Here is a 12,148-nt window from a genome sequence, read left to right on the forward strand (position 1 = left end):
ACTTGGACATATAAAATATTAAGATGGCTTTCTTACTACATAATCATCACTATAGAAATTGGGAGAATAATAAGATCAGCGTGAAACAAGGATGCCCATTATCAGCATTTTAATTCAACATTGAATCAGAATGTTAGCTTTAACAATAAGAGAAGAAAAATAAATTGAAGAAATTAGACTAGTCAATGAGGAAACAAAACTCTTACTCTTTGTAGATGATATGGTCATCTAAAATCAACTAGAAACTATTTGAAACAGCTTTAGTCAAGTTATAGAATATAATATATACCCACATAAATCAGCATTTCTATAATCTATAATTCTATAATATCAGCATTCTATAGTATTATAATATTACCAAACAAAGCCCGGCAGCAAGAGCTAGAGAGAGTTATTTAAGGTAATACTAGACAACACAAAATACTTTCGGAGTCTACTTGCCAAGACAAACCCAAACTATATGAATACAATTACAAAACACTTTTCACACAAATAAAGTCAGATTTAATATAATAAAAATGATAATTCTACCTAAATTAAATTACTTATTCAGTTCCCTAACAACCAAGATTCCAAAAAATTCATTTTGTAGAGCTAGAAAAATAGTGACAATTCATCTGAAGGAACAAAAGATCAAGATTAACAAGGGAATTGATGAAAATAAAGACAAAGGAAAGAGGCCTAATCATACCAAATCTTAAACTATATTATAAAGTAGCAATCATCAAAATTGTTTGATACTGGCTAAGAAATAGAGTTGATGGATCAGAGGAATAGATTAGATATAAAAGAAAAGAGTAGTAAATGACAATGGTAAGAAATAAATTCAAAGACTCTAGCTTCTGGGATAAAACTCACTGTTTGACCAAAACTTCTGGAAAATCTGGAAAATAGTATGGTAGAAACTAGGAACAGACCAAGATCTCATATCCTATACCAGCATAAGGTCAAAATAGGTACAGGATTTATGAGCCAAATAAGAGAGCAAGGAGTAGTTTATCTGTTAAAACTATGGAGAGGAAAGGAGTATGACCAAACAAGAGATAGAGAGCATTATAAAATTCAAGATGGATAATTTTGATTACATTAAATTAAAAGATTTTGCACAAATAAAACTAATGCAAGCAGAACCATGAGAACACTATAGACATTAATGGTGTGAGATGATCAGCTATGATGGATGCAGCTCCTCTCATCAGTTCAGTGAGCTAGGACAGACTGAGGGACCTGCTATGGACAATGCCATCTACATTCAGAGTAAAAATACCACTAAATCTGAAATACATCCCATGTTCACTTTGTTAAAGCTTCTCTCAGAGTTTTCCTTTCTATCTCATGGTTTTCTTTCTTTCCCCTTTGATCTAATTCCTCTTACAAAAAATGAGTAACATGTAAATATATTAACCACAAATGAACATGTACAACTTTTATCAGACTGTTTACTGCCATGGGATGGAGGAGGGAAGGGAGAGTAGTAGAAAAATGTGTAACTCATAAATTTACAAATGGATGAATGTAAAAAAAATTACCATAGCATGTAATTTGGGAAATAAAATAAAATTTCAATTAAAAAACAAATAAAACCAATTCAACCAAGATTAAAAGGAAGATAAAGAAATGGGTCAAATATATAAGAAGACATGACATTCCCCAATTGATAAATGGTCAAAGGATATGAACAAACAGCTTTCAGATAAAGAAATTAAAGCTATCTATAATCAGATGAAAAATGCTCTATCTCATTATTAATTAGAGAAATGCAAATTAAAACACTCTGAAACACCATCTCATAGCTATCAGACTGTCTAATGTGACAAAAAAAGAAACAAAATCATACATATTGGAAACACTATGGAAAAACCAGAACACCAATGCGCTATTGGTGGACTTAACTGATCTATCCATTCTGGAAAGCAATTTGGAACCATGCCCAAAGGGCAAGAAAATTGAATATCCTTTGATTCAGCAATTCCATTGCTAGGTCTGTATCCCACAGAGATCACAAGAAAGGGAAAAAAACCCACATGTTCAAAAATAGTTATAGTAGCTTTTTTTGTAGTGGCAAAGAATTAGAAATTGAGGGGACACCAGTCAACTGAGGAATGTTTGTAAATGAATGTAATGGAATATTTTTAAGCAGGTAGATTTCAGAAAAACCTGGAAAGTCTTGTGTGAACTGAAGTGGGGCAGTGAAGGGGGTAGAACCAGGAGAGCACTGTGTAACAGTGCATTACAGTGCATCACAATAGTAACAGCAGCATTGTGTGATGATCAGTTATGATAGATTTGCCTCTTCTCAGCAATATAGTGAAAAAACAATTCTAAAAGATTTGTGATGGAAAATGCCATATCCACCCAAAGGGCAAAAACTATGAACTTTGATTGCAGACCAAAGCATATTATTTTCACTTGTTAAAATTGATTTTTTTCTCTTTTCATGGGTTCCCCCCCCCTTTTATTCTGATTCTTCTTTCAAAATATAACTAATGTAGAAATGTATTAAACGTGATATAGAACCTTTATCAGATTGCCCTCTGTCATGGAGAAGGGAATGGAAAGGGAGGGAGGCAGAACAATGTGTAACTCAAAATCTTATTAATAATCAATATTGAGGGGCGGCTAGATGGCACAATGGATAGAGCTCTGGCCCTGAAGTCAAGAGGACCTGAGTTCAAAACTGACCTCAGACACTTAATAATTACCTAGCTGTGTGATCTTGGGCAAGTTACTTAACCCAATGCCTTGCAAAAAACAAAAAGCAAAAATAAGAAAAAAAAACAATATTGAAAACTATCTTTATATGTATTTGGAAAAAAATTAAATTTTTAAAAAAAGAAATGGAAATGAAATCATTTAAAAATGCCTTCCCTTATTGACCTCCATCTTACTTAAATAAATTCTTAAATAAAGTCTCTCCCCATAATAAAATCATTTGGGTGTTTAAGCTTTTCTGCCATCTTTGGGGGGCTTAACTTTCATTCTGGGCTAAAATGTTAAAATCTAATTTCTTAAGATGAGTTTACAGTTCAGAGCAGGTGATTCCAGAGTACACTTGGCAAACTCTCAGGAAAATTTGTCAGCCTCTCAACGTCTACATCCCTAATAAGCTCCACCAATAAAAATGTGATTAAAATGCTCCAAAGAGGCTTGGGTTTTGCCTTTGGCAGTTTGAATTTCTCTCCTTTACCCATCATCAGCATGACATATCATGCTGAGCTTTGTCAGCATTTTTGGTACATGGATTAAGTGTAAACATATTTTTAGAGGACTGGTTTTAAATCTCTCAATAATAAGAATGACTGCTGGTTAAATGGGGCAGGTGAAGTTGCCTAATGGAATCAGGATTGTGAAGTTGTCATGGGGCCCAGCTCATTGACTATTGAAACATAATCCTTCCTTCTATTCCTTTTTTTTGAAGAGTGGTATGAATTCATGATCTTTTTTTTTTTAAGGTTTTTGCAAGGCAGATGGGGTTAAGTGGCTTGCCCAAGGCCACACAGCTGGGTAATTATTAAGTGTCTGAGACTGGATTTGAAACCAGGTACTCCTGACTCCAAGGCCTTTGCTTTATCCACTACGCCACCTAGCCGCCCCGAATTCACGAGCTTCTTAAGGGAATCTGAGAGGAAAGATTTAATGTCATGATATAGTGGGATCAGTCCACACTCTAAAGTAAGAGGACCTGGGTTCAAATGCAATCTCTTAACACTTAGTACCTGTGGGACTTTGAGTAATTTGCTTATCTCTGTGGTCTTTGGTTTTCTTATCTGTTAAATGGCAGGGTTAAATGATTACTGAGATACCACCCATCTCTAGGTTTATGATACTCTGAATATTAGATCTAGAGGACCTCAAATATACCTTCACAGAATAGTCTGTGATATGCAATTCTATTCCTTTTTGACTGTTTAGTTGTCTAATGATAACTATGAATCCCTCCTTTGAATGTTTTATCACATGTACAAAATAAAATAGAATTACTAAGGAATCTAATTATGTTGAAATAAATACATAATTGTATCTAAGTTCACTGGCACCCTGACTCTGTCCATTGATCTCATGGCTCTAAACTTTTGCTTCAAACTAGTGACCATCCTCAGTATCTTTGGTTTTCATATATGAAATTCCACCAAATCCCTCTCTCATTTCACCTAAGAAATCATGAAACATTATGAAGGAGAGATGAAAATTTCATTTTTTGATTAATTGAAAGGGGACTTTCAAGTATTCCATAGATCATTAAGATTTTTAGAAAAGTTTTCTGTCATTTTATATATGTTTGTATGTATGTATTTCGTGTTGAAAAAAATTAGTGTTGAAAAAATAAAACCTTAAAATTATTTAGTATTGAAAAAATAAAGCCTTAAAATTATGAATGCTAGCATCTTATTAAAACAAAAAAGTGACTCTGGTGTCTTTGAGATTATGCCCAACCTGGTCACAGAGATGATTGGTGCTATATGGAAGGAAGTGGTTTTTTTATGGGGAATTGGGGGATGGGGAGGAATAGGTGAGGGGAAAAGGGGGGTAAAGGAAAGGGAGAGAATCTGCCCATATTTTTATGGTGTTAGTTTTGAAACAGTGGTGAGGGTCCTAGAGCAGAAACCTTTTTGGACAAATCATTACCCTCTTTGTGACTTACTTTCCCACCTGTAAAATGAGAATGCTTTCTCAGGTTCCATTCAGTTCTAAATCTATAATCTTATGACTGGTATGAAACATGAAATAGAAGACCTGTGATCCTATACTAGCAGGTTAAAACAAGTGTTGGGTTAATTAGAATGAGGATCATGATAATAAAACTGAATTGTTCATAGACCACTTTGACAATAAGAAAAAAAGTTTATTCATACTGTATTTTGATTAAAGGAGGGTCATTCTGCTAATATGCATTGCATATTACATATACTCTTAGCACAATGGTTGGTACACTTAATAAACATTTATTGGTTAAATGTTTATTGACTGTCAATTTAGGAACAAATGGATGGGGATATTATATATTTGGAGGTAAAGGTCTTGAGTTTAATTCCCATCTTTGGTTCTTTCTAACTCTATGACCTTATATAAAATATTTAGTCTCTATTAGTCTCAGTTTCCTCATTTTTCAAATCATGGGACTAGATAAAATAGTCTCTTCATTTCCTTTATGCTTAAAATCTATATTCTATGACTAATTAATGTTGAGGAAAAGGAATCTTTTTTTGGGCGGGGCAGTAAAACCTATACTTTTGCTCTGCTATATTAATAAAAAGAAAGAAATGATAGTCAATAAAGTACCTGATCAAAACCAAGCCTTCCACCCAGAAATACTTATGTTATGTTCATTTTTTCCCCTTAGGCCTTCTCTGATTCTTTCATTTGTTGTATTTTTCTCTTCTCCATTTTCTTTCTATTTCTCAGATTTGTAAACATGCTTCCCTCTTCTCCAGGTACTCAGTAGAAAGGTAAACTTCTTGAGGTCAAGGACCTTTCTTTTCCTACCTACCAACTCCCTCAATAGCCTCTCCATAATAAGTGCTTTGTCAATACCTTTCAGATTGAACTGTATGGAAAATAAACATTTTTTCAGGGCAGGACAGCTTACCTATTGCTCCACAGTCACTCTTTCAGTCCAGAATAATCCTGCACCTGGGGCTGAGATTTGAAATGGATGAATTTATTTTTTTCTTCTAACTTATCATGTAGTGAGTTTTGCTTTAATGGTTAAATGTGAATTCTTTTAAGTCTGAATCAGATATTCCATGAAAAAAGGATTTGAGTCCATCTGAGGGATTTCTTGCTTTTCCTACCCAAATGACCCAACCTGGGAAATGCAGGGACATTTCTGCAAGGTCCCTCCCAGACTATTGACTATTCCTTTTTAAGCACAACAATATATCCACTAGCAAGAAAGGAAGTTTTATTAAAAGAAAGAAGAAAACAAAACAGATTTTATAGAATGAATCACCACTACTTTGTTTTCTTTGAGCTCCTGGATATATACCTAGGAGAAGTGTTTCTGGGTCCAAGGAAATACAGTTTAGTGACTTTTTAGGTTTAATGACAAATTGCTTTTTCAGGAGGGCTACATCAGGTAATCCTTAGTTCCAAGGAGTCCCCCATGGAAACTCTTTTTTTAATCTCTTTCACAAAATTAGGAAACTGAGCCTTAGGGAGATTGTCCTAAGGTCCATCTAGCCCAGGAATATAATTTTATAAATAGGGAAACAGATCCATGGAGGTTGAGTGACATATCCAAGGCTATTTAGGTGATAAGTGAAAGAGCTTCAGAATCCTAAGCTCAATCAATGAATCAGTTAATCATTTGTCATTCATTTGTGTCTACCTTATTCCAGATGAAATTAGAGGGTTAGAGTGAGAAAGGATCTGAGGGGTCATTTATCCAGCCCCTCATTTTATGTGGCACCCTGTAGAAGTATTAGTGACTTGACCAAGGTCACACAGATAGGAGTAGCAGACAAGATATTTGAACCCAGGGCTGTGACTGAGTGTAGGTCATTTTTCAAGGCAGTACTCTCATTTGTGGATTGAATGACCTCTTATCCATCATAGGTGTGGTAGAGGATTTCTAGTTCAGGTAAAGGGTGGGCTCCATGACTTGTGAGGTTTCTTCTAAATCAGAGAATCTGTGTTTGCTGTCCATGAGACCTCCCCATTGAAGTGAGATGGAGTCAAAAGACCTGGTTGACAACAAGCCCTTGACTGCCAGTAGGACCTTGGACCATTCTATTTTAAGCCTCAGTGACCCCATCTGTAAAGTAAGGGGTGTTGGACTACATGACCTAGCTGTTTCCTTCCAAGACTGGATCCGAGGTCCTATGAACCATTCAAAACCCAATTTTATCAGCAAGATGAGGAAGAGTAAACTTAAGCGCTCTTCTTTTCATCAACAGAGGTGGTCTTGTTATCAGGGGTTTTTCCTGCAGTGTATCATGGGAAGCCAATGCTAGACTATAGAATTGTGAATTCTACTCTCAGAGATGCTTTAAAGAACCATTTTGCAGAAAGAATCCAGTAGTCAGTTAGGCCTATACCCTAATTTTACAGATAAGAAAATTGACAACTAAATCGTTTTAAGTGGTTGGGAATCCAATCAATCTTACTATCCATTTGTAATAAACATGTACCTCTGTCTACCCCATTTTCCATATCAATCCCACCAGAAGATATTCCTATGGCACAGCCAGCTTGGATTGGGTAGCTCAGCTAGGTGGCTTAGTAGATAGTATTGCATCAGAAAGACTTGAGTTTGAATCCTGCCTCAGTCACTTACTAGTTTAGTGACCCTGGGCAAGTCACTTTGATCCTTTCTACATTAGTCCTTCATCAATAAAACAAAGTCATTAGATGAAATGACCTTTAAGCTCCTTTCTAGCTCCAAATCTCTGCCCCTTTGAATTTCCCAACTCATTGAAGCCTCTTGGAAAGTGGGTCTTTCTGACCTGTGCCATAATTGTAATCCTATCCAATATAACCTATCTGCTACAAGGGAGGCATCTAGTCTTAGAAAAATGTTGGTCTGCCCTGTGGGTCTTTTCCCATTTTTCAAATGCATCAAAAAGAGAGAGGCTTTGCCTCTTGGGAATAGACTTTAGTGAGGTATCGCCCTCGTTGCTGGATATCGATTTTATTTTTAATGCCAGAAATACATTTTGCTGCAAAGCTATTTCCTGATGACAAAAGCACTCAATACAAGGAGCCCAGGCTTCTCAGTTTGCATTTTGAATTATAAATGCTAAGTTTATAGGTTCATTTATTGGTTCTATTAAAATGGAAACACTGCCCCTCACCCCCCCCATCTTTTTTTTTTTTTCAATTTTTAGGTCAAGTCATAATCTGGTTCACAGCATAGATACTGAATTTATGCCAAAGGGGAAAAATCACTTTTAGATGTGTTTATCAAAGTTTCCATAACTTTTGTTTTTATTTATACCAAATTCAAAAAGAATGCTTATCCCCTAATTGGGGTGGTTCAAGAGTGGACCTATTTGATGGCTGGGGAAGGCCAGATTACCTTTTGAGAGCTCCAGGTGTTTCTTATTCTCTGATCCTCTGACTGGTGAAAGACCTCAGCCTGTTTCATGGGACTCATAGTAGATGAGGGTTAGAAAAATGCACATTGTTTGTGTGATGTGTTCCTCTGCCTACAGTGACACCTGCTGAGATTCCATCAGATTGTTATTTCATAATAGCCCTTTCCAGAATTAATTACATATCTGTAATCAGGCAACCATAGCTATTGTTTGTGAGTAACATCTCATCTACAACTGTGAACAAGGAATCAACGCCAATTAAGGGCTGAGTCTATTCCCTGATGAAGAATACCAGTTTGGGCAGCCATCTATCTCTCTTCCTCTCTGTATTGATCATCTCAGGAGGGCTATTGAAAACTGAAGAATGTAAAGGTAAAGGATGGAGGGGATTCTGCCATCACCACCTAAGAAAATAGTGGCATCCTCTTCTGGGTATTTTTATAGCTTCAAAAACACAGACCCCAAAGTCCTTGACCCACCCTGGTGGTTGATCAATAAATATTTATTGAGGAAATGAGTTGGATAGTTAGGTAATACAGGAATAAAGTTCAAGCCTTGAAGTTGGGAGGACCTGAGTTCAAATTTGTCTTCAGATACTTAATAGCTGTGATACCCTGGGCAAGTCACTTAACCTGAAACCTCAGTTTCCTTATCTGTAAAATGAGCTAGAGAAGGAAGGAGGGAACCACTCTAGTATCTTTGCCAAGGAAACTCCAATGGGGTCATGAAAAGTCAGGTGTGACTGAACTGACTCAATGATGACAACAATAATATTTGGATAGCAATTTTTATGCTACAAAGCATTTTTAGGTAAATTCATTATGCTCCAAAGTACTTTTCAATCTTAAGATCAAATATAGTAGGCAATTAAATGTTTATTGAATGAATTAATGAGTTTTGCCTATGCATAATTAGATACATTAGAGGATTTTGGAGGGAGGGAGGTTTCCACAATACATTTCTGAATTAAATTTAAATGACTTATTTTCAGATATTTCTTTTATCAGTGTAAAAAGGAGATTCAAAGTGGGAGAAGGTATGAATGTGCACAACAGACAACCTAGGGTAGATTCCAGTGTTTTGAAATTGTGAAAAGCAGTAGAATGGAGTGATTGTACCACTAATACTGATAGAGTCTTACACCATCAATTAGTGGATCATGACTTTCAGGTAGTGTAATACTTCTTAAATTATCTCTCCTCAATATATTTACCAAGTTCGTTTCTCCCCATAAAATAGCTCACATTTTCTTCTATTTTTTTCATTCTTTTGATTTTGTTTTATCACTTCTTGGTGTCTCATGGAGTTATTAGCTTCCACTTGCCCAATTCTAATTTTTAAGGAATTATTTTCTTTAGTAATCTGTTATACCTCCTGTTCTATTTGACCAGTTTGACTTTTTATAGAGTTTTTCCTTCAGGGAGTCTTTGTACATCCTCTTCCATTTTTTTGTGCTTCCTTTGCTAAGCTGTTAACTCTTTTTTGTGATTCTTTTACATTATGATCATTTCTTTTCCCAATTATTCTTCTACCTTATTTGATTTTTTAAAAATTCCTTTTTATGCTCTTCTAGGAGATTTTTTGAGGACTCAGCACTAATTCATCTTTTTCTTGTAGGCTTTGAATGTAGCCATAGTGACATTGTTATCTTCATGTGAATTTGTATTTTGATCTTCCCTACCCATAGTAATTTCCTATGGTCAAGTTTTTTTTTTTGTAATTGTTTACTCATTTTTCCAGTCTATTTCTTGTTTTTTAACTTTATTTTAAAATTGGGCTCTGCTGGGAGTGGCTAGGTGGCACAGTGGATAGAGCAGTGGCCTTGGAGTCAGGAGTACCTGGGTTCAAATCCAGTCTCAGACACTTAATAATTGCCTAACTGTGTGGCCTTGGGCAAGCCACTTAACCCCATTGCCTTGAAAAATCTAAAAAAAAAAATTGGGCTCTGCTCCTGGAGTGAATTAAGCAGTCCCATCTTTAGGTTAGGAGGGGGCAGCTAGGTGGCACAGTGGATGGGAACACCAGCCTTGGAGTCAGGAGGACCTTAGTTCAAATCTGGCCTCAGACACTTAATAATTGCCTAGCTATGTGATCTTGGGCAAGTCACTTAAAACCCCCTTTGCCTTAAATAAATAATTTTAAAAAAAAGTTTTGAAGAGCCAATCAGTCATCCTTAAGACCTACTGCTGGTTTGCCAGGGTAGGGCCTGTGTTTGATTATGTTCTCCTCTCAGCCCATTGAGACAGACTTTTCAGTTGAACTAAATTGCCTTGACCTGGAAAATTATTTCACACTATCCTTTTATTGGATCTGCCACTCCAGAATTTGTTCTGAGGTGTTATTTTGAAGCTGTTTAAAGGGACATGGAGGAGCTCCCCGACTTTAACATCTTAGTTTCATCTCTCAATAATTATATTTCAATACAATTGATTTTCTTTATAATCCTATTGATTTTATTTGATGCACTACAAACTGTTCTTTGGAGAAGTTCATGGTCATCTTTACCAATTGCTGAAGGAGTCTAGGACACACACAAAAAAAGATTAGAATCCCAGGGCAAAATAATGAAAACTACCAATTTGATTCTAAGCCTGACTTGGTCACTTTGCCCTGATAATTACACTTTTACCAGTCACTAAATTTTGATTTCAACTCTATTCTGCCTTAAATTTATTCTTTGTTTTCTCAGTTCTGCTACGAGACTAAAATTTGCTCAAACCATATTCAATTTAAAAATGCCATATTTAGATGGAGAACATGGCTTTGAGTTCTGCTTGTCTATTCATGGTCTATTTTCTTCATTTGTGATCACAAGCAATGAAGATTGATTTGACTAAGCCAGAACAAGCAGAGTATTGAATCAATGCATCAACAGAAGTTAGTTAGGAATAGTAAAGCAAACACATTTTATTTCATTTTAAGAACTTGAATATTTTGCCAACAAATTGAACATGTTAACCCAAACTAGAATCATCCATAATAAATCTCACAAGATGCTGCCAGCCATAATTGGCATATGTCTCTAAAGGTCCACAACTAAAAAGTATGATGTTGAAATAGATTTATAAGCCCTATGCAGTTGGAAAGGACATCTGAAGTCATTGAATTTGATTTTCCACTCAGCTGTTAAAAAGCTTGAAGCTTCAGCTCTAGCTTTTTGCAATGAACCTGGTCTTTTGTGGTGGTAGATTTTTCACTTCTGGAGGCACATTTTTCATTTTTTTTTAGTTTAAAAATTTTTTAAAGTTCTCTGCAAATTTTAAAAAACATCTCTTAGAGAAAGGACTATATTTCCTTGAATGCCTTGACCTAATGCATGATGATTTCATTGAAGAAAATCAAGGATTCCATTTTTATGAGGTCATGTGACCATGATATAAATTTTAGTTTGAATAGAAACATGTTTTTTAAGAATAATAGGCATGGTGGCTAGGTGGCGCAGTAGATAGAGCACCAACCCTGGAGTCAGGAGGACCTGAGTTCAAATACGGGCTCAGACACTTAATAATTACCTAACTGTGTGGCCTTGGGCAAGTCACTTAACCCCATTTGCCTTGCAAAAACCTAAAAAGAAAAATCATAGGCACAAATGGTATCACATGCTTGGCTGCCTAGCTAGTTACAGACTAGGATAACACAGGAAAAGTGGTACTCTTCTCTGTGGAAAGTTGGAGAGAACTAGCAGATAGATGCTCTCCACACCAAAACTCCAGCTTCAGGTCTATGTTGCCCAAATTTTCCTTATTATAATCATAACTGGAAATGTCCCAAATCACTCAGAAGGGAAGGATAGATAAAACTGAACAACCTGGGAATGGGGTCCTTCATTAACATGCTTGTACTTTACTATTTATTTAAGACCTGTAGAAATATTATATTATTTCTAAGCCTGTTAGTAACTTTTGAATTGCTAGACAGTCGAGAAATAAATAGCTTAGGTACAAATGATTTTAAATATTTATATGTACATATTTACATATATACCTTTATGTACACATACATATTTGTTAAACAAATGTATATTATATAGATTTATAGGTAGGGGCAAAAATAAGTCACTAGTTAGATAATTTATCATTAAAAGTTCCCTCACTATGAACTTCAGAGTGAAT

General features: G+C 35.5%; 1 protein-coding gene and 1 long non-coding RNA gene across 5 annotated transcripts in view; one reads left to right on the forward strand and one right to left on the reverse strand.

The window, feature by feature from the left end:
* The window catches only part of LOC141496358 (uncharacterized), a 61,143-nt gene extending 53,021 nt beyond the window's left edge, over window positions 1-8,122 (reverse strand). The window contains exon 1 of the long non-coding RNA XR_012471038.1: window positions 8,018-8,122. This is a non-coding gene — a long non-coding RNA (uncharacterized LOC141496358). The remainder of the gene's footprint in view (window positions 1-8,017) is intronic.
* FHIT (fragile histidine triad diadenosine triphosphatase) overlaps window positions 1-12,148 on the forward strand; it is an 896,014-nt gene that overhangs the window by 481,491 nt on the left and 402,375 nt on the right. The gene's annotated exons all lie outside the window — the stretch shown is intronic.

The sequence above is a fragment of the Macrotis lagotis genome, chromosome 8, assembly GCF_037893015.1.
Source record: "Macrotis lagotis isolate mMagLag1 chromosome 8, bilby.v1.9.chrom.fasta, whole genome shotgun sequence".
Classification (NCBI taxonomy): Eukaryota; Metazoa; Chordata; class Mammalia; order Peramelemorphia; family Peramelidae; genus Macrotis; species Macrotis lagotis.